Source organism: Aphelocoma coerulescens, chromosome 3 (assembly GCF_041296385.1).
Source record: "Aphelocoma coerulescens isolate FSJ_1873_10779 chromosome 3, UR_Acoe_1.0, whole genome shotgun sequence".
Taxonomy (NCBI): Eukaryota; Metazoa; Chordata; class Aves; order Passeriformes; family Corvidae; genus Aphelocoma; species Aphelocoma coerulescens.
Window position 1 is genome coordinate 70,816,880 of NC_091016.1, and position 22,294 is coordinate 70,839,173.

The 22,294-nt window shown below is 37.9% G+C and overlaps 1 protein-coding gene across 5 annotated transcripts in view; it reads left to right on the plus strand.

Moving 5' to 3' along the window:
• PTPRK (protein tyrosine phosphatase receptor type K) overlaps positions 1-22,294 on the plus strand; it is a 389,920-nt gene that overhangs the window by 189,946 nt on the left and 177,680 nt on the right. The gene's annotated exons all lie outside the window — the stretch shown is intronic.

Here is a 22,294-nt window from a genome sequence, read left to right on the forward strand (position 1 = left end):
TGCTATGTATTGAACTTAAGGTGCAAATCAGATTCCACCTATGCATAGTTACCATTCCCTTTTAAAATCTCTTGCCTTGAGCACACTGGTAGTAGAACAAATAATACACTGTTCTGCAACCTGCGAGACAAGTAGATAAAAAGAGTTGTAAACTTTCACCCACCCAAGGACGGGGAGCATTGTGGACATGTTCTGTGATGATTTCCGACACTGAAGTGAAAGGAAAGAAAACTTGCTTTTCCCACTCAAAATACCTTTTTGGTTGAAATTAATTCAAAAGCCTGCTGGTGTGCAACCATAGCTTGTTTGTGGTGTGATCGAGTTGGTAATTTTTTTTTTTTTCCATTTTATATTCTGGAAACCTGTCATCTTGACTGGAAAAGGATATGGTTGAATATAGGAGTTCAGTTTTCACTTCCAAAATTGTGTGCTGTATGACCTGTAAGCTATTAAACCATTTACCTCATTGTGTCACCTCCAAAACTGCCCATTTTATTATGAGTTGTGATGAGGCTTACTGGTTTGTAAAAGGGAGAGAGAAGTGGTGTACAAAATCTATTTGTGGGGCTGCTGCCTGGTGGAGGGGCTGTTTTGGCCAGGTAGGGGCAGGGGTCTGACACACAGTGGGTTCTTGTTCGGTTTGCTGGTGAAGCAATGGGCTGTTTGCTCAGTTTGGCATCCTGTGGTCAGACACTGAATCTGGAATGGGGACAGGGAAAGCAGGTTTGTCCTCAGCCTGTAAAAATAAAAGTAGTGTAGGAAATGCCCTGACCTATTTTTTATCTGGTATTTGCCGGCAGAGGTCTTTTCCCTGGGAGACTAATTGATTGAGGTCAATCAGGTTTTATGGCTTCTATAAAACATCAATAAAAATGGGCCTTGATGACTACAAAGATTTAGACAACATGTTAAGAGCTTCTTTTTATTCTGTTAGATGTACTTTTTGTCTAGCAAACTGCAAGATGCTCTTCATCCTAATAAATTGAAATAAGTCCTTTTGAAGCAAGAAAACAGACTTTTGTTGTTAGAGAGGCAGGACAAATCAATGTATTTATCCAATAAATGAAGTTTTCTATTTTTTTCCTAGTATAAAACAGCAATAAAATGATGTTAAGAACACTATTTGTCTCAAAAAAAACCTAAGGCAAGAATATAAAATTTCATAGAACCATCTTTTAAAATGCATAATCTTGTCCTGCTGAAAAACTTAGGTAATTTCATAGATAACACCATATTTATGGCTCAAGGCATAAATCTGATATTTAACTATATATATAGCAGCTATAGAGTTGTTAGTTTGTTTTTGTTTTTTTTTTTTTTTTTTATTTTAAGGTTAATTTTACTCTTTGTGTGCTTTTTATTAGAATTTTAGCTGTTTTAAAAATATAGATACACACACACACACACATATATATATATATAATTATATAAAAGTATTTTAAAAACCCCCAAAAGATAAACCTTCCAAAACCATTTTCATCTATTTGACATCATGGTAGAGAACAAAGATATATGTTTTATAGTTGGATTTATTGCTTGCTGTTGTATTTGAAAAGCAATATACAGTAATATATTTTCTTGTTTGTCTGGATAACTGCTAAATAAATCTTGTTAGCCAAAAAAGCATACCCATACCCTTAGGGATCAGCTACCCTGGTGTTAAAACTGTACTGAAAATTAACCATAATGACAGGTCCTATATCTCAGTGGCACTTTAAAGCTGACATCCTGCTACATGGATACAAAAGATGATAATTTTAAAGGAAATTTTTGGGCCACTGATATGAATTGGCTTTAATAAGAGCTGGCATAGTATTGCCCATTGTCAAAGATGACCCAGGGGGAAGAGTTTATTAGTGAGTTTCCTTCTAAACTGGAAGTGACAGGGCATGCTTGGGGCCCTTTTGTTGCTGTTTGTAACAAATGAAAATTTCGCTGCAGAATTCTCATGCTGAAGAGTATTGATCTGCGTGTTCTCACAGCCAGAGGAGGGGAAAAAACCAATGAAACACAATTTACTTTGTCATGGCTTTAGTATTGCTTCCAGATAATTCTGAGTAACGATAGGGTCTTCGGTTTGTAGAAGCCAAACTTTATTGACAGCAGTGTTTATTAGAGAGCCAGGGATGAGTAACAGGAGTTGTTGCTCAGTAGCTCAAAACCTTGCTGTTTAGATACATGGCCAAAATATGGATATATCTTGGGATATGTTTATACAGACATATGATACCATAACACAGGTGTAGAGGCATCTGACACTTTCCTGATGAGCAGACAATAAGTTAGTCTTGGTAATGAAAGTTTCCAGTTCTATAATGCACATTAAATTGAAACATCTTTATTTCCTTTTTGAGCTTTAGCAGAAGAATTACTTTTAGTGGAGTTCTAAACTCTATTACAGATGTAGTTACCTGGGGGGGATGGTATACATTTAAAGACCCTGAAAGGGATAACTCAATTGCTCTTATTAGTTTTTTGAAGAAAAAATTGAACTAGAATAGGATTTATAATTAAATTAAGAGATTTTGCCAAAAGTAGTTCCAGTCAATGATTTAACATCTCACCTTTGTTTAGAGCTGGTCTTCAGCTCCCTGCTCAGTGGCTGCATTGTATTGATTTTTTACATGGTTTCTATGGCATTGCTATTATTCTTGAATGCATGCAGAAGTTCTCCCTTTCCCCTTCCTTTTACAGGAAGTTTGGTGACGTCATTACTGTTAGTTGACTTACCCTCCTGAATATGTCCATCAGATTAATTGTCTATTTATATTTTCCCAGGTAAATTGGCAGTTTCTGGGAAGGGAGTTTCTTGAAGTCTTCAGGGTTGTCTGCACTGGAACTTGAGGGAGATGCTGGGAGGGAGGGAGGAACAGTACCTGTGATAGATAAGAGTGAACAAGAAGACACTGACGGTTTCTTCCTTTTTCCTTGTTTCTTGTTTGCTTTTGAGAACAAGTGTATCATGATCTCAAAGTCTTTCTGCTCCCTTTGCTGCTTAGTGTGGAATTTTAGAAATTAAGTGCCCAAAGTGCTCACACCTGTGCCCTGGCTCGTGTATATTTGATATATAAAACTGTGTAGCCTTTCCAAGTTACAGTATCAAATGTTCTGATCTTCAGTCAGTAGAATACTTTGCACCATAATTACTTCTTGCACTGTTTCATTGTTCCGAGCTCTTAAAAATGTACTGGAATATTTCTCTGAAGTTGTCAGTATTTGCAAGAAAAGTTACCTTGTGCATCAAGAAAAAGGTAGTGTCCAACAAAGCTGTGATCAACTTCTTAGTTGACGTAGCATGTTAAAAGTGGTTGGGAGATGGGGATGAAGCTGATGTTGCATTCTCATGTGGTTAGTTAGCAAAACTTTGTAAAATAACCCAAATTCAGTTTGTCCCCATTTGGAATGTCTTACTCTTGGGCAGTGTTGCAGGGACTGTGAATAAAATAATTTTCTTTGTCTGCAGTACTTGGAAGATACAGGTGATAAGCCTCTATTTTCATTTTAATATATATTAATTACAGTTTGTTGCTCCAATTGTCAAAAAAAAAAAAAAAAAAAAAGAAAAAAGAACAAACCACTCTCTTAAATGGTATGATAATGAATTGTACTTTATATGAAGTGTTTGTATGTTTTCCCAAGTCTGTTTTCTTCTAAAGTAGCTGCACATTATTAGAAAAATAATTGTACAACACTTGATATTATGCTATTAAATGCTGCAAAATCAGCAGGAAATATGGTACATTTTATTTTATGTAGTGGATCTTGCTCATATGAGTTGGAAGAAAATGTTTGTTAAAGATAAGTGAGAAAAATATGTGAATCAAAGTGTATGAATCAAATACAGTATTTGTTAATCTATGGATGGTTCTATCATGTCTGGTTCTACTGATAAGTTTATACGTATATTTGAGTCATAAATTGCAGCAATTTTTAATGTTTTTATGATGTGAATTCTTTTTCTTTTCAACATTTCTTCATCTAACCAAAATGGCTCTTCTGTGCTGGGTTCAAAGCAAGGGGAAGTCTCTGCCTTGATTTATAGTTTCAATATGGAATTGTCTTCATCTGCCTGGTAAATCCAAGTTAGTAATAGCAAACAAAGGCAGTGTTCCCCCACTGTCTTCTGAATGTTCTTCCAAAAATTATAAGTTCTGATGAACTGACCTGTTTTATGAGTTTGTAGATATCATTGTTTCTTGTATTTGATTTGACATTGCAAGCAGTCTCTCTTTTAAGTCATCAGGTTCAAGTTTTGGTGGAGTTTGGTGGGGTTTTATTCTTCTTTGTTTGCCTTACTGGGCTGAGTTTGCTATCAGGAGCAGTTCTTGTTATGCAAGCCTGGCAGTGACTTTTCTGCCTTTTTTGACTGAATCTCTTTAGGGATTTTGTATAGGAAAACTAGTAATTTGGCTGGTTCCCGGTGATGCTAGAACACTGTGAAGATGGAGTTTGCCCCTGGCAAATAATTCTCATGGGAGCACTTTTTTTTTTTTTCTTACAAGAAAGCTTTGAAATATTTCCATTTGAGAAGGCTGTGGACTGAAACGCACTTTCCAAATTTCACTGGTAGTTGTTTTTTTCTGGAAAAAAAAGGTGAACTTTCTAAACTTGCTTCAGATGTGTGTACTCGATTTTGTGACTTGGCTTATTTGTTCAGTATAATAACAGACTTAAAAATATGCCAAGGAGAGCACTAGGTGGCAGGTAAAAAGTAAATACATCAGGTAGCCTGAATTTATACCCCCTGCCTGCAAATAGACTGAAGTATTTTTACACCAATTTTGCAAAATGCCCCATATTTCTGTCCTCCATTATTAAGTTCTCTGATAAATAGGAAATTCATAAAAAAAAATTCCCCCCTCTGGTGCTATTGCCCACCATCATAAGTATTAGACAATTCAGGGTTTTGTGATGCTATGTAATGTGTTCAGAAATTCAGTCTCCAAGAGACAGAGGCTTTGGACTGTACCTTTGAAGAGTCTTGAAGAGGGCCTTTGGAGTGTGTTTTTCTGAACAAACTCAATTTCACACCAGAGAGGAAACTGGGGAGAGAGATTTTGCAGTGCAAGTCCATTTATTGAAATCTGTGGGCTTTACCTCACTACCTTGTAAAAGTTTCCTTTTCAATCACCACCAGACTTCAACAGAGGTATGCAAATATTTTATTTGAGTCAGAAGACCCCTGTGGCTGCCATTCTTGATTCATAAGATGCATTCCTGGAGTATTGACATTAATACTGCTACACTTTTGGATACTCAGCTCATCTTCAAAATTACTTTTTACTCTAAGTTTCCTCATTAGCTGTAGCCTAGTCCTCACATGGCTGTATCCCTGCAGGAAGAGCAGATGACAATGTCATATTTACTTTGCAGTGTTTGGAAAAATAAGGAAATTATTTTGTGAAGTTTTTCTAAACCTTGCTAATAAAACACAAGTTCTATTTTGGGTGTATGTTTAGGTATAAGCATTCTTCAGAGAGTCCAGGATCCAATTAAGTTGATCTTTTTTGTGGCATTCTCTGGTTTTAATTTCTCTACTGTATTAAGATCTTATCCTCTTTAAGTAGGTTTAACATGTGAATCTTCCTATTTTCAATCCTCTGTTTCTTACAGAAGGTAAAGAGGGTCTGTCACCCTGAAGTCAAATCCCGGCGTTCTTTACATAAAAAGAATAAAACAAGAATATAGGAAAATGCCTCAAAAAGACTTTACATTCATAATGAATAAATTGAGCCAGATAGGAGTCTCAGTTTTGTCATTCATCTACATATCAGAAAGAATAGCAGCTTCACTTTCAGGCAACTCTTCTGTGGAAGTAACTCTGCTCAGCTCCTTTGCTGAGGCAATATTTGTCTCTGGTTTATATAATTAATAGGTGCATTGCTCATTTTCTTTAGGAAGTGCAGGAAAGTTGTTTTTTCTGGAGAAGCAAACAGTTTTGGCTGGATTTTTCAAAGGAGCCAAAGAGACTTTATTTCACATGAGGTAACAGAAATGCCAGGGATTTGGCATAGGCTCCATTCCATCTTTCCACGTTGAGTAGTCTTGGCTGCACAGGTTTACATTTGAAATGACAGTCACAGAATGGCTGAGATTGAAAGGCACTTCTGGAGATCATCTGGACCAAACTCCCCCTGCTCAAGCAGAATCACCTAGGGCCAGTTGCCCAGGATCGTGTCCAGATGGCCTCTGAATATCTCCAAGGATGGAAATTCTGCAGCCTCCTTGGGCACCCTGTGTTGGTTCTCGGCCACCCTCACAGTAAAAAAAGTGTTCCCTGATGTTCAGAGTGACCTTCGTGTACTTCACTTTGTGCCCAGTGCCCCCTGTTCTGTCACTGGGCACCACTGAAAAGGCTCTGTCCTCTTTGCACACTCCCTTCAGGTGTTCATACACATTAGCAATATTCCCTGAGCCTTCTCATCTCCAGCTGACCAGTCTGCTTGAAGTCTTTCTAATGTGAACTGGTGCTTTATTGTAGTTCTGATGTGTTCTTCAGGAAGACCTGAAACATTTAAGGTAAAGCACACGTTTTGCCTTTACTTCATAAGACATGAGTTTTGTACTGATTTTATAGGCTAAATTAATATTCTCATTAGGCAAAAACTAACATTTTCAGTGCTGATATGCATCTTGTTAATGTATTGTCTGAACTTAGAGGTGACCGGTCTGGATCAGAGCAAAAACCCAAGTCCTGTAGCTTTGTGTCCTGCCCTGATAGCCAGTGTTTGGAGCAGAGTATCAGGGAAAAGTAGATGTAGAGGCATCCTTTGTTTACACAGAGTTTTTCTGTCCCAGGGGTCTGTGGTTCAGACATCTTCTAAGTAAAGGGCAATAACCTCTCAGCCTGGACATAAGTGTTGTGCCTTAGTTTCTCACTCATAAGCATGCAGGAACCAAACAGATTCATGATTAACTAGTTAACTTGCTTGGTGCAAGTGCCGTTTTCTATTTATAGTTTTCATTGCCTGGTGTATACTTTTTCCTGACATCTGTGATGGATGTTGATGCTTTGTGGCACTTTGGTTCACAAGTTCAAACAGCATGAGTTCCTCTTGTGTTTCCTGCAAGGCTTCATACTGCCTGCATGAGAGCACATGGGATAGGAAACTCTGTGAAAATCCTCTTCTCTCTTCCCTGCTCGCTTCTCAGGGGCAAGAAGCATGATGGGAATGCTCTTTCCACAGGCTCCGGGTGGAAATCAGAGCAAAAGAAAAAAGAGGAGGAGGAAGGCTGGGGATGCTGACAATTTGCTGGATCTATGTTTGCATGCCTATTTTTACATCTTTCTGAGAGCTGCAATATCGTTGCATTTCTAGGCATTTGATCACGTCTAGAACTACAGATAGCTTTTCTTCTGTCATTCCTAATTAGTAGGTGTGACACTATTTTGTGTGTCATTAGGTGTGACACTGCTCTGTGTCCAGGAATGAACACGTAGCAGGCCTGACTGGTTTTGTGATGGCCGTCTTTGACCAAGTTACATAAACATTCAGACAGGAATGTGCTTTCAAAGCAAATCTCCAGAAAAGGGCCCTTCCCTGCTTGCCAAGCAGTGGACTGCTACTTGCTCCTGTCAGGTCTTGTGGAGACTTTGCCATGGCTTGGCAGCAAAATAAATACAGCTGCAGGGTCAATGAAAATCAGTGGAGTCCTATAATGGGTGGTGACCTGGGATGAACTTGACCAAGTGACTCACAGTGGCAGAGGAGTTAACTCTGTTCTGTCAGGCTTAGTGCTGGCTTTAGGTAATATTCCTCAGGGGTTTTTTGCTTCTGTGGCAGACCAAGTATCACCTGCTCTGCCTAACCCAGCAAAGCCAAGATATGATGCATCTTCACTCAGCCTGAATCAAAGTGGTGTTGCTGGTGATACTCCACATATGGCATCAGTGATTGCGGGAGTGAGGTCTCACTCTTTAGGTGCACTCCTATACCTCTGCCATTTCCTCACATGCCTCCTTATTGTGAAAGTACTTGAGGGAATCCAAACACCAAATAAAGCATTTGGGAAATTAAAATGTGATCACATTGAATAGTGGGATTCTTGTTGGCCTTTAGGCTTGATAGGAGTCAGTGCAAAGGAAAAAAAGAGGCACGGGAAAATCTTTTGACAGGTGTCACTTCAGGGAGGAAATAAGGGGGTTCTTTGTTTCTTATATCTGTGTTTTATCCAAGTGCAGTGGCATGAGGATCATTTGCAGTAATGTGATTCTTCTCATTTTAATTAGAGATGTCTCCAGACTGCCCTACCACATCACTGCTGTATTTCACTTGGATAATTTCCCTTCCAGTATCTGGTCTGTCTCTACATTTATTTAAATCAAATATTTCATTTGAATACTGCAGCTCAGAATGGTCTCTCTCAGTTTAAATGCCACAGACATTAGTGTGGAGGTTAAAATATTTACTTAAGTATAGACAAAGTTCCCTTACCTGCCACCATATTCCAGTTTGGGGGAGGGGAAAACCCCTCTAGATTTGACATCTCTGTATTGTGCAGAGTTGTTAAAAAGGGTGCCAATGAGTAGATGCATGGTAATGATGAAAAGGAGTGCATTTGGAATTCAACATAGATGGCAGAAATGCAGGATGTCAGAGAAGCCATATATTAAAGGGAATTTGAATTGGAAACTGAATCCCAACCTGCCACTGGGGGAATTTTGATCATTTTGATTTATTAAACTTTTATAACAGCATTCAGATGAAGCTGAATTAAAACGCTTAGTCTTGGGTGGTTTATGGTACACAAGTCATCATGCTAGTGAAGTCTCACCGTGATCAATGTAGAGTTAATTTAAGTTGCTTTTTGAATGCAGGTGCACCTGCGTGCTTTAGTATGTATTTAAAAATCTAACAGTGTTCTAATACTGAATCACTTAACAAAAATACAGAATAAAGCCATACTGACATTTATTTTCAGCTGCATTTGAGTGAATCTTGCTATTAAATTGTAGTTGAACTGCAGGAAAACAAACTGCATATATATTCTTATATCAATTTTATATATTGATAAATATACCTGCATTATAAAATAGCTAGCTATGAAAATACAACTATTTCCTTGAAAATGGGTCATACTTCTAAGGACATAGATGCTTGTATTGTACTGTTCTGACCATCTCCCAGCCTCAGCAGCTGTATGTAGTCTCAGTGTGCACCATCCCTGCAATAAAAAGAAATCAATTACTATTAGAGTGGCACTGCAGGTTAAAGGCATTACAGGTTCACACTCAGTTTTGCAGCAAGGAGATGATACTTCGCTGCAAATGGGGAATGATGCAAAAGATGGATGAGACAGAGTTCAAGGAGCAGTACTGTGAGGGTCTGGCACTATCATTCCAAGCTGTCTCAGAGACATGATGGATGATTCAATGGCAAGAAGCAATAATACCCGATGATGAGAGATTTGTCTCCAGATCTTGAGCCCACTGCATGCTGTCTACCTGTTAGTGTTCTAGTGGCATAATGGTTCCTGATGTGTTATGAAGAACTAAACTACTGTACTTAAGCAGCTAAATTGGTATGTTGAATTTAGTAGCCTAGATTTTTTGCCAGCTTCTATGAAAGCAAGTAGCATATCAAATGCTTCTGCACATGGTAAATTCAATTACCTCTTATTTATGCATGGTACCTGTTGACAGGATCTTGTAAGCTATGCTAATATGATAGGTAATTTGTTGCCTCAAGAAATCACTTTCTATGTGCCCTCTGATCATTATCATGAAACATGATAAATGATCTAGCACATGAGGTGTAAATGAAAATGAAGTACATACTTTGATTCTATGTCTAAATTGTTGCTGGAAAAGTTGTTGCAATTATAATGGAATTTATTTCATAAAAATATGCTTTGCAATGTATCAATGACGTTTAATCATCTTGGTTGGGGAGTTATTTGAAGATAATTTTAAAGAGATTATAAAATGTTCACTCAGAGTAGTTTGCATAGAAGATTTTTTTCTTTCCTAAATAGTTTTAAATATTTGTCTGTTTAATAATTCATACTGCAGGATTTTTCTGCAGTGTTAACTGCTGGAATATTTGCAGAACTATATAGAAAGGACTGAGAAACAGATCTGCCTCTCCTGAAGAGGGAAACTTAGCTACATGCAGAAAGATAAATTTCTTCCTGCTGAGATGCAGTGTTGAATTCAGATGTGCTGGTTTACTAGAGAGCTTGTCATTGAGATTGATATGAAACTGCTAACAGGCATGTCCTGGAGAACATTTAAGGAGTGTTACAAGGAAAATGAATGTGTTTCTGTCCCCTGTTCCCCAGATATGTTCACATTGCTAATGGCAGAGTCTGTGTCCCACCTCCTTCATGAGGAAGGGTGACAGTGTTGCATTAGGACTGATGATTGAATTTTTGTCTCTTCCCTGATTTTTTTGTGATTTTTATTTTGTTTCATTTTAAACTTCTTTGTTTCCAGGATCTCATCTACAACATTTCATGTAGTTATTCTGTGTCCATTTTCTTAGCCTTTTAGCATATCTTGTAGTGCCAAACATTTTGAGTGTACCATCTCAGTTGATGTCTGTATGTGGTATCAAGTGCAATTTTTCACTTTCCTGAATTCTTTATTAGTAAACCAAAGAGAAAATTTCTGTAGATGAGTTTGGGGACTAAACAGAGAAAAAACACAGTGAACAGTGTTAGGAAAAAGTGAGAGCACCTTCTTAGGAATCAAAAATTGCTTAGGAATTTACTTATATTAGAAACCTTACAGACTAATAAGAATGGTCAGTAGGGATAGTAGGGAAAAGCCTCTCAACAGTCAAATTTACAAGAGTTACCTTTTTCCTTCAAGAAAGGAGGATGAAAGTACAAAATGACACAGAATTATAGAATTGTCAAGGTTGGAAGAGACCTTTAAGATCATCAAGTCCAACCGTCAACCTGGCAGTACCATTGTAACCCCTAAACCACCAAACCATCACCCAGTGCAAGATCCAGACACCTCTTAAACACCTCCAGGGATGGTGACTCCACCTCCTTCCCAGGCAAGCTATTCCAATGCCTGACCACCTGAACAGTGGAAAAAATTTTTTGAATATCTAATCTGAATCTCCCCTATCTCAGCTTAAGGCCTTTCTCTTTGATTGTCTCACACAGGTACAGCAGGAGAGATCAGTCCCCACCTCACTGCAACCTCCTTTCAGGGCATTGTAGAGAGTGATGAGATTTCCCGTGAGCTTCCTCTTCTCTAGTCTAAACAAACCCAGCTCCCTCAGCTGATCCTTATAAGGCACGTTTTCTTGACCTTTCATGAACCTGGTTGCCCTTCTCTGAACACAATCCTTAATCAGTGTGATCTGAAAGGCATAGATACTGCATAGTGTTAGTTATAAAGCAGGGAGAACTTTTGATAAGTTCCAGGTTTATTAAGAATGATAGTCCTAACTTTGTGTGAATTACTTAATTTGAATGAATAAATACCAGCAAAAATACTTTGCTCAATTTAGAGTTTTTCTCTGGATATTTCCATAAATAAATGGATCATATGGCAAATGAATTTGAACTTTATTTGAATGTACCAAGCATCTTATAGTTTGTGGAACCTAGATTAATCTTTTATTAACTTTTTTGATATTTATAGTAGCTCTTTGCTCCTTGTGCCTGTCTTGTAATAGACCCTGTAAGCCATATGGAACTGTACCTGTTTGTGGACACAAGGAAGAATACTACAAAGTGTCAATGCCATATGTGTTTTTAGTAAAGCTGTCTTACGTTAGTAAGCTGGCTTACTCATTTCCTGAGAAAATCAAGAATATTATATTGATTTCCTGATCTTTTTCACCATCCCGTAAAGATTGTCTAAAAATATTTTTTTTTCTTTTTCTTTTTTTACCTGAAATTGGAGTTCTGAGTTTATGTGAAAATCTCAGCTTTATTCTTATGTTGACACCCTCATGGTAACGTCAGTTGTATTTTTAAACAACTGGAGATATAAAGGCTACTGATTTTGAAGGGAGAGGGGGTAAACTAGATGTTTTTCTATGGCTTAAAAATTGAGATTGAAGTCTCATGACTTTTAATGCTTGCTTTCAACTTTACTCTGACTTTGAATGATGTTGACAGCAGTTGGAAATGTCTTGACTAATGATTTATTCTTCAACTTTCCACTTCTCTTAGACTGGATGACTTGCATAGCCTAGAAAAAACAAGCTACATTTAGTGTGATCAAGTTTGTGATCTATGGGCTGCATCACCAGCCACGGGAATATTTTCCCCTTCTTTTTATTGGAGATAGAAAGGAGCAGCTGTTTGGCAGTGTATGAAGCTTGGCAGCTGGATACTTTCAGGGTACGGTTGCAGGGTGGTTTGTTGTTTTGTTTTGTTTTTTTAATATGTGATGTTGAGGCACAGTTCCTTCTTTGAATGTGTACAGCATGGCACTTGGCCACCTTAGTGCACTGAAGAGATCTGCAAGTTTGCACAAGTGTGGCATGCTGCAATCCTCACTTTTGCCAATGCCTTTTCTGTTTTGTTTTTTTTTTCCCTGTTTTGCACCTCTGGACTTTCTGCAATGTGATTTAAGTCTGCCATTTTTGTCCTCTACCTGTTGGTTGCTACTTCTATCAGTGGAACAGAGAAAATGCTGTCAGGTTAAATGTGGCAATAAATGACAATGATGTAATTGAAAGGTGATAAAAAAGTCTGTTTTACTAGAAAGAACAGCTCCTTTTCCAAAAGGTTTTGTAAAGGTAATCTAATTGGACACTTCAAGAAAAAGATTGGCCTGTGTCTATTTTCTGGCTGGCTACAGACATGTTTAAGATGTATTTTGAGTTTAGGCTTACAGACTTCTTTCCTGAGATTTGTCTTTATTTTATGTGGGAAACTGCCTCCACCTTTTAATTTTTACTTTTTGTTGCTTAAGTTCTTTACCTTCAGCCACCTCCTAATGCCATTTCAGGAATCTGTTTGACCTTCCTCTTGCATTTTTCCTTCAACACGGCTGCCTAAAGAAATATTTAATGAGTTTTATTTTTCCTGGGAACACCTCCAACACCTACTTGACCTCTAATTGGGTATGTGGACTATGCAACACAAAGAATTGTGCCCTAGTGACACTTCTTTCCCCTCCAAATTACTGTCATTATCAGTGACATTTTCACAATTAGAAACAAAATTATCCTTGTTTTTTTTACTTTCAATTGTTCCAGGAACAGCTTTAGTATACAGCTTTGAATAATATTATAAGAGGTCAAAGAACTGATAGAGAGAACACAGGCTGGCTTTTCATTCAGGCCAAATCAAGTGATGGTTTCAAGAAGTTCACCAAGCAACTTTCTGGAGTTGCAGACAGATAAGAGCGGTTTAATTAATGTTTTGATTTGTCCAGATTTTGCTGCCCTTTACGTAAAACCAAAAGAAGCCCTAAATTAGGAATTGAATGGTATGTCAGTACTTCCAGGCTGTAACAAAGAATTTTTAAGATGTGTCATGGAAGGAAGAAAATGTTCTTGCTCTGAAGCAGAATGTTTTGTATGGGTGCTATTGCTTACATTATAAAAAATGGAGGGGACAGGCAGGGGAACATGTGTGCCGAACAGTACGTGCAAACAGTCACCTTATTAAGGAGACTATCCCCTAAGACATTTGCATCATTAGGACTTCTGATAATTAAGATAAACTATACTTCAGTATGGAGAAAGCCTTCTGGCCAACTGACTAAGCAGATGCCAAGTGGAAGCAAACGAAGCTAAGTAGAGCTCTCAGGCAATTAACAGAAATTAATGGACCAGGTACATACAGTCTGTTTCCTGCGGGTGTCAGTTCAGTGTCCTTGCCCTTCCTGCACTTTCAGCTCAGATGACTTTCAGGGGTTTAGCACCTGAGGTTTCCTTATTGAAATTTGCTGGGATTTATCACCTGCTTAGCAAAGCTCACAGGATTCCTGTGGGGGATTAGAAATTTCACAGGATTCTAGAATTTTAATCGATTGAGTGGGAATAATTGAAGCAATTCTTTCATGACAAGAAACCAGTTTTGACTCATAGTATAGCGTTACAGAGGAAGCCTTCCAGAGGGACTTTCACTGAGTAAAGAGCTGAAACCTGTCACTTACTGTTTGGTCTGATTTCAACCTCATTTTTGAAAAAGCCATCTCCGTATTGCCATAATTTATGAAGCTTCCTAATCTGTGAGGGAATTTCTTGCATGCTCTGTTTTTGACTGATTCTGTGCCTCATGAACGGATTCATATACCAATTATTTATTTATTTATTTATTTGTTGGACCCTTCCTTAAAGATATATATGTAGGTATGGGCAATGTCTGTTTGTGCATCAGTATCTGACATTACAGTAGAGGCAACAAAAGGCTTGGTCCTACCTCTCTTTTCTCTCCCACTCCCCATTTCTGCTTCTTTTACATCAGAAGCATGCTTGTCTCTCTCTCCAGTGAGCTGACCGGGGAGCTAAATTTGAAAAACTCCTGACACTGCAGAAAGAAGTGGATGTTTTTGTGTCAGACTGGTTTACTTGTAGTAGAACCACTGGTCTGGAAAAGATGGAAAGACCAAAAAAGAGGTGGTAGTTCACTCCCCACAATGATGTGGTTGTTTTGGCTTGGCTTAGATATAATGTTAAACTGCATCCTCCGCCTGCTTTGCAGGTGGATTATGCTGTGCTGCAAAAATCTTGGTGCCCACAGGGAATTGTGGTGTGGGAATTGTTCCTGAGATAAACACTGTTGTCTTGGGGGTTTTATTTGGTTGCAGCTTCCTTGTATGAACATGCCCTTAGAGAAGTTGATATAACAGAAGGGGGCTGACAGGAGATGCAAGTATGTTCCCTCAAGCCCACATTATCTTGTCATAGCTGCAGAGATAACCAGATACCAGAATGATAGGCCTTAATGTAATGGGCCTGAGTAGAAAAACCGCATAGTAAACCTCATCTTTGTGTTGTTACGGAAAAGAACTGGTGGAGTTGTTATGGAATAGGAAGAAATTGACCAGGAAAAGAAAAGGTAAATAAAAAGGAAAAGAAAGATAAGTAAAATATTTCTCTTGAACTGGACATTCAGTTTAATTTCAGAATGCTCTTCAGGCCATTTAAATACATAAATACAATAACATTTGGAGTGGCTTTTCAACAATATACTAATGAAGTAAGCTATTATGATTTGTATAGATGTAATTAAAGTGTGGAAAAGCAAACATAACTGTGTAGTTGTTTTATCAGTAGTATTCAATGAATAATAAGGTAGACAACTATGCACACATCACTGTGCTGCTCTGAAACATATTTGAAATTTTCACCCAAAGGAAAAAAATGAAGGAAAAATGCATTCTAGTCAAAGGATTTGTTGAATCTAAATTAAAATATTCTTCCACTGAAGAAAAAGTGACTGATTGCAATATTAGAAGTAATTCAAATTTCTCAAAAGGATATTTAAAAAGAGGGAGGGCACTGTAAGGTGTTCATAAGTCATAGAAGAGAGAAGGCAATACAAAGGCAAAAATAGTATGCTGAAGAGTAAAGGATTATGAACTTGAGTGAGAAAAATGCCATGAAGACTGATAGGTGGAATAACAGGCGTTCTGTGGCTTTTTAATAATTGACTAATATATGATGTAAACGGGGCATGAACAGAAATGCTTCATTAAATAACTTGAGAAAAATTAGGCAACATATCAAAGGGAAAATGTTTTGGTCTCTTTAGTGCTTTCAAAGGGTATTTTGAGCTTCAGCAGTGTTACTAGCCTGCTTCTGTTACCCATTTTTTGTGTTGTAGAGAAAGAAATGATAAATAATTCAGGCCAAGAAAAGTATAAATATCACAGAGTTAGAATACTCACCTACATGGGAACTATTTAAACTACCTGTGAAACAATGGTGGACAGCAGGGCAAAACATTTTGCTTTGGCAGGAGAGGCTGTGTAGACAAGTGGTAGTTTTATCTTCTTTTAAGGTATTTTAACAGTTATAAGCCCCAGTATTGCTCATGGATGGGCCTGCAGTGAGAAGCATCAGGGGAGTTCAAGCAAGCTATTTTACTTGCTGACTTTGTTTACCTTTGTTCATTTTCCCCACACATTGAAGTGATATGATAGGAAAATGATGGGATAGGAAAAAAACCTTCCTAAGATGTATGTGGAATGACTTAACGAAGGTACAACATAATTATGGTCTTCTTACTACATCTTTATTACATTAACCATTCAGGGATGTAAATCAACAGAAAATTGATCTCTTTTCAGTTGGCTAGCTTATATTGCTTTGGCTCTGCAAAGTAGCTTTTGTTTTAAAATCTAGAGCTCTCCATTCAGGCATCAGAACAAAAAAAAAAGAAACTTTGATAATTTATAATTAAATGTGAAGGAAATGTGACCATACAGTCATGGACTATTCACACTCTGAAAGAAGAGGATAGTTGGATCATTAGTAGGTGTATGGAGAGGGCACTCACCTATAATGCATTACATGGATTGAAGCCTATGGGTTATTTCCAATATTGTCCAATAGTCAATGAGTAGATTGACAGCTAACAGCAGTTTGGTAGCTTTTTTTGCTTCTAGAGAGCATGATGGTGAGTTCAGAAAACATTGCTACTGGGCCAAGATCTCCTTAGTTCAGTGTGTAGGCTTAGGGAAAGATGCAAGAAAGAGAGAGGCACACAGTGATCCACTCCCTTCATACATCATTGAGCATCTAGCAATCTATAGCTTAAGACTTACGAAGCCAGCGACTATATCAATGTATCATGTGTGTAATATCAATGACAAACCTTCTACAAATTTGTCAAATAATTTCTGAACTTGTGTTTTTGCCCAGTTGGGAGAAATAAGTTCCCACAATTAGCTCAAGTTACCCACAGAAGAAAGTACTTCCCTGCAAAGTTGCCATCTATTTTCACTCAAGAAATAGCAAGTCTTTCCAGATTAATCAGTTTCATGCCACTTTTCATTTCATAAACATCTAGCATGTATTCCTTCAATCATCATTCTTTCCTGTTGAGTGTTGCAGATTGATTAAATGTCTCCACATAGGAAGCTGTCACACGTCTTCAATAACTTCTATTTGGCCTTTTCTACATCTTGTCTTCTAGCTCATCTGGCAGGAGGTAGGGAGACCAGATCTATATAATTTATTTTAGATAACATTATGAGTTTACACAGTAGCACAAGATATTATGCTTTCTTTGTGTTCGATTCCTAATAATCACTGATCTCTTTTTGTCTGAATTGAAGTGATGTGGTCTTGAAATTCCCAACAGAAATTTTATTCCTGTGTGATTATACTGATTTAGAGTCCATAAGGGATTCATAAATCTCACTGCACTGCTTTGTATTTATCAGCTTTGACTTTATTTTGCATTTTATTTCTTAATTCTTCAGTATCTTAAGGAAAACAAGAAAAGCTGGATGTGACTATTCACAAAATACCAGCAGCTATAAGGCTGAAGATAAGGCTGTTGCTGCTTTAATTGGAGCCGTGACTAAAATCTATGTTTTCTTACTGACATTGTAGGTAGACATATGACTTAATGAATGTGTGGAGGAAAATGGTTCAGCCTCAAAAGGAGGGTTGTAGAGACTCCTCTGGGAATCTCTGAACCTGTAAGGTAAGGTGCTATCATTGGAAATGGAAAGTCTCTGCACAAATTCTGACTCCAGTCAGACAAGAGGAATGTATGTGGAATGTCCTTATGCTGAGAGATTGAATAAGTGACTTCTCTATAATTCTGAACTATGTTCTGAATGCCCCTTTTTATTATGTAGTGCCTCACCTGCAACTAGGGTGAAAAATCAAAACGTCATTTTGGAAATGCTAATGTAAATGCTTTTCTTGCAGCTATTTTCTGAATTTGGATGAACTCTTTTATCTTAACCCTCTCATCTTTTATTGTTTTGCTGCACACATACACACCCACTCTTTCCTCCTCACTAAGAAATGCAACCCCAACTTCAGCCTCTCTAGCCCATTGCATTCCAAAGGAGAAAGTTGGGGTTTTTTGGTGTGTATGGAGTTATTCTGTTTTCAATTTCTAAGTCACTGCACTTAGGAAGGTATAAAAAATATGTGCATGAGACTAGTTTGTGGTATCTCTATATTCTTGACTGTAACCAAAGTTAACTATAAAACAGGTTTCCTGTACTTGTGTGGCCCTGAGAAAGGGATTATTTGAAGACTGGAAAAATGCCAGAATTGGCTTCATGCTCAGATTGCCTAGCCCCTGAGTTTTCGCTGCCTGAATAGGGGTACTGAGGAGAAGGATTTGCACCCTGAGAATGTGCCTCAGAATTTGGGAAAAGAGCCTATGCCAAGTGGGGAGAACTTAGAGATACAAATCTTGCTGATCGCTGACTTCTCTGTTCAGTGACAAAGAACTTCTTAAAGTAAAACTCTAGTGAACTTTGGAAAGAAAAAAACTATGTTAAATGAAAAGAGGAAGGTTTAAGGGACTTTTTAAAATGTCAAAATGCTGTGTTGTGGCTTCTTATGCTTGGAAAAAAGTTATGTGCATCTATTCTGAATGTTTCTGTGAGTCCAGCTTGCCTTTCCCATTACATGTTGGGGAGGAAAGTGAATAACAGGTGAAGACTTTCTTGAGAGCAGGAATGATGATATGTATTGAGAGGTAGAAGCCTAAATAGAGTTAAGTGGGGCAGCTTCACCAGCCCTTTGACTATGTTGACAAAACTGCTTTTTTTATGCCCCAAACTCACATTTATCAGGATAGAAAGTCCTGTGAGAGAAGTTTCCTGGTGCTTGCAGTTATTTAGAAGGAAACAAACCAGCCAAATTCTTCAAAGAACACTCACACATTAAAAGTTTGAGGCAGAACTTTGGAATTCGTCAGGAAGAATTGTGATTTTCCTTGTCTTCATGAAAAACAGTACTTAAAATTTCTGAAAAAGTACTCCTAGCTTTGTGTACTGGGGACAACAGAGCTTGCTGATAAAATTGCACAATTTTTTTTCCCCATGATGGCATGTTTTTGTTACCAGCACTTATGTAAAATCTGAGGGCTGCTTTAAAGTATTGTTACTGTCTGTTTAACTGATAATATGGTGACAACTGATTTATTTTTGTCTCTGAGTCTTTTTTAATGTGCTCTTAGTTGCTTGGTTCAACATGCAGAACCAAAAAAAACCCAGTCTTCAACAAAATGCCCATTACACACAGGCCATCTAAATTTTGGGGCATAAATAAACAACATAGTTTGCTTGTGCAATCTTTGAAAGTAGCAATTACCACAATGGTGCATATTATAATAAACTATATTATTACTGGTGGATCTTGTATTTGAAGAGGAAAGCTGTACTGTACAATTTCTACCCTAATAATTTCTTCTCTTATTATTTCTGTAGAGTTGTTGATTTTGTTTGCCTTTCATATGTGAATACACGAGGCTGGTTACAGAACTTCCAGTGTGCCAGCCCAGGTTCAGTAGATGTTGATTAGTATATTCAAAAATTAAAACATGCAGTAGTAGAGTAATGTATTCTTAAGTTTGCTCATCAAAAAATTAATAAGATAACTTAGAATGGTTAAAATAAGATAGAAAAAATATTTTTAAAATTATTATAAAAGCATTATTTATTTCAGATTTTAAAGCTGTGATGAGGTTGGAATTGGCTCAGTTGCCTGAATTAGAGCAGTGTATAAGAATTTCACTTATCTTGCCCCATTTGATATCCCTGTCTTCAGTTTAACCATTAAATATCAAAACTCCAGAATTTAAATAGCGAGAGATTAACAGAAGTCAGGAGCACAACAGGCAGCAATCACAAACCAAGGATCCAGCACAATCAGGATTCTTAAGCAGTGACTGGAGAAGGACTTCTGGGGAGGGGGAAGAGCTTAATAAACATTCATGACATTTCCCCTGATACCATCTCAATATCAGCTTCCTTCCATCAGTGGTGGTGAGCCTGGTGGTTGTCTGATTAGTTGGTGGTCCACCATCATGTTGTCCATTTATTCTGAGGGAACATTTTTACAAATTTGAGTGCAAGAGCTGCTGCCTCTCAGGTGAGTGGCACTGTGGATTAGTCGTGCTGTAGATCTCAATACAATTGAGCTAGCTTTTACTGACTGTCCAGTTGGACTATGATTGGATGGGTCTATTTCTTGTGAGACCAGAAGGACAGTTGGTGACTTCCTAGTCAGATTTCTCCCAGTGTAAGCAGTCACATTAACCATGCAAATAATACTACATAACAGCCAATGTTTGTCAGCTGAAATCAGATGCAAAATTTAGACTCTTTTACTGTACTCTGGGAATTTCTATTCCAGAGTCATATTGATTCGTTGAAACCTTTTTGCAACAAAACAAAGACAACATGTTTTTATCAACTCATATAAAATCATAATATCTCATAAAAAATTCATTAGTATGCAGAACTGGTGAGGTTTTCTGTTCTGATTTGTTTTTCTAGAAAGTTCTTTCAGGCTTTTCATCACACTCAGAATCCATTTGGCAGTGGGGTGGATGGCAGCTGCTTTGTTACCCTCATTTCATAGGTATTTCTTAACACCTGTCCAGGTGCTGTGGCAAGGATGGTGGTTCCTTTTGGCCGATTCTATCCCCCTACCCCTTTCTGAGGGTGGCTTTCATGGTAAAAACAGATGTACTAGCCAGCACCTTCTTAAAAGGCAGTCTCAATCTTTGCCTTCTCTTTTCCCCTCTCTCAAGAACCTGAACTTGGGCTTCTGTTTCTGTACTGACACTGGCTCTTGTTTGAAACCACTGTGAGTTTCTGCAGGGGCCCAGGAAAGCAGGGAACTTCCATGTACACCTCTGCAGGATCAGTTTTAAACCTAAACCATCATGAATGTAGTGTAGATGAGTGACACTGCAAGCAACTTTGATGGTGGGAAGTGAAGGAGTAGGATTGCCCTGTGAGGTGCGTGTTAGATGATGTGTATTTCACATCTGTGATGTAAAACTGTGATGAACTGTTGGTTCATTGCATAGATTGAGGGAAGTGTCTCAGTGCCTCCTAAAATTAGTCCCCTTCTCTGTCATTCCAGTGGGCTGCCTTCTGGCATTTTTGGCAAGAAATATTTAGACACGCTGTAATAAGATATGTGAAGACATTGCTGGTGGGAACATCTATATGCGTCTTAGAAAAGATTATGAATAGAAATAGAGGGATTTGAGCAAGAAAACAGCCCCTCAAAAATAAGTTTGCTCAAAAGTGGCAATGGATTCTGTCATTTCCCCCCAAAGATTTGCATAGGCTGAGCACACATGAAATCTCTCTAGGTATTAATTAATGTGTAACCCTTATATTACCTTGTATCATTTTTTCCTTTGGTGGCAGTATTAAAGTGCTGACAGAAAGTTTTTAACATCAGTGAAACGGGATACCTTAAGAAGAGCTTTGCAGGATGCCTTGCAAGTCCAAAGGGGAAGGTTTTCTGTTCATCTCTGCCCCCTGTGCATTTGTAAGGTCTTGCCTCAATGATAAGTGTGTGACGTGCTTGCCTTTCTTCCTTCCTCCACCTCTGTGCATCCATGATTTAACCCATGGTTTGGGTTAATAGTTACAGTACAATCAGTCTCACCTCTTACATGGTTAAATTTCTGTAATTGTTATTAAATACAGATGTAAATGCTTGGAAGCCAAAGCCACACCAGCTATTCCTGTCGTCTGCAGGTACTTTAGAGTTCAGTAAACTTCTGGTACAAGGACGTGTACAGCTCGCTGCATTTATAGAGCATGATACAGTTTTGAATTCGGCCTCACGATGATACTGTCCCAACAGCACGTGGCACATTTTTCTCTGTCATTCAAAAGGCATGCAGGAGAGCTGGTGATAAAAATTTGTGTTAGTGTTGGCAGGTTATCATATGACTTCCAAAATATGGCATACAGGAGAATTCCAGGACAGACAGGAGTTCTACCTGGGTGAATTTTTAGCTTTCAAGTTGTATAGTTAGGTAGAGCTAGTGAGGGATAAATCTCTATTAGATTTGGGTTTTTTGTTTGTTTGTTTTTTGTTTTGTTTTGGTTTTTTTTGCTTTGTTTTGGCATTTTCTGTTTGGTTTTTTTTGTTGTTGTTTTTTGTTTGGGTTTTTTTGTTTGGTTGGTTTTGTTTTTTTTATTTTTCTCCCCCCTCCCCCCCCCCCCATTTATTTATTTATTTATTTTTGTTTCACTGAATTCTATTAAAATGCTCTGATTTTGTTGCAGGTGTTTGAATTTTTTGAGTTTGATTATAAATATGTCACTGTAACTTCTGTCCATCAGAACATTTCTATATTTGGGTTCTTTAGGCAGTAAAATGAGTGTGTGAGTGACTTCTGACTACATGACTACTCAGCA